Source organism: Sinocyclocheilus rhinocerous, unplaced genomic scaffold (assembly GCF_001515625.1).
Source record: "Sinocyclocheilus rhinocerous isolate Xijiao unplaced genomic scaffold, SAMN03320098_v1.1 scaffold404, whole genome shotgun sequence".
Taxonomy (NCBI): domain Eukaryota; kingdom Metazoa; phylum Chordata; class Actinopteri; order Cypriniformes; family Cyprinidae; genus Sinocyclocheilus; species Sinocyclocheilus rhinocerous.
The window spans coordinates 305,474-306,750 of NW_015628680.1; positions in this window are offsets into that span (position 1 = coordinate 305,474).

The window sequence follows — 1,277 nt, forward strand, 5'->3', positions numbered from 1 at the left end:
GTACCATGACCCGGTGAATGGGAAGTCCGTAGGTAAGCATGACCTCGTCATCAGGTTCCTTAGAGGGGCCAGGAGGTTGAATCCTTCCCGGCCCCCCTCTATACCCTCTTGGGACCTGACTCTAGTGCTCAGAGCACTAAAGCAGGGCCCATTTGAGCCCTTGCAGTCAGTCGAGCTAAAGTTTCTTTCACTGGCCTCCATCAAGAGGGTAGGGGACCTGCACGCATTTTCGGTCGACGAATCGTGCCTAGAGTTTGGGCCAGCTGACTCCCAGGTAATACTGAGGTCCCGGCCCGGCTACGTGCCCAAGGTTCCCACTACTCCCTTAAGGGATCAGGTAGTGAACCTGCATGCGCTGCCCCCGGAGGAGGCAGACCCTTACGTAACCAAGATGTTACTTTGTTTCCCCACGTATTGACTGGCAGCTCTCCGGTCCTCATGTTGAGAGAAATCAGGAGTAAATGCAGAGGCGTTGTGTGCACTGTGTGAACATGATGATACTGTAGTTCTAGACTAAATATCAACATGCTTTTACTCATCTCACTCACACAAAACAGAGTATTTCCACAAATTGAATAAAAATGGCGAAATGCAAACTCAGAATAGGACATCTGTCAAAATGTCTTCTACCTACAAGCACTATTTAGTATTTGACAGATCGTCTAGCACTTCTAAGAATCCATGCAGAAAGGGTCATCAGAAATGTTTGGCAGAAGTATCAAATCATCTTATTATTATTATTATTAATAATTATTTATTCAGCTTTCTTTGTAGTACTTACACTGTGTCCACTTAAGAAAACAGTGTGTTGATGATTCATCATGCTTGTCACATCTTCTATTATGCATTTTGAAACTGATTTTTAACACATGTTGCATTAATAATAAAGTATGTATAATGCCATTTTCATAAATGTGTTTTTGATTGTCTCCTTGTTATTAGTACTTATCAGTACTTGTTATCAGCCAAATGAAGTACGGAAAATTGTGAACAAACAGGGCAAGGTTTAATGGTAGAGACTCACATGATGTAATTACTTACAATTGTGCAAATTATGTGTGCAAATCAATGGTAGACAAAAACAGAACATATAAGTGTATAAGTAAATAAAACTTAAGTTTTTATACTGTAAAGATAATCATATATCCAACGAGGTTGGAGGCAGCGATGCCGGTGGCACTCAACTTTTTGCATCAGGTAACGTTAGTATGGATCAGGTGTTAATTATTAATCATCATCAGTGACAAATTACATAAATCACGGTTCCTAAAAAAATT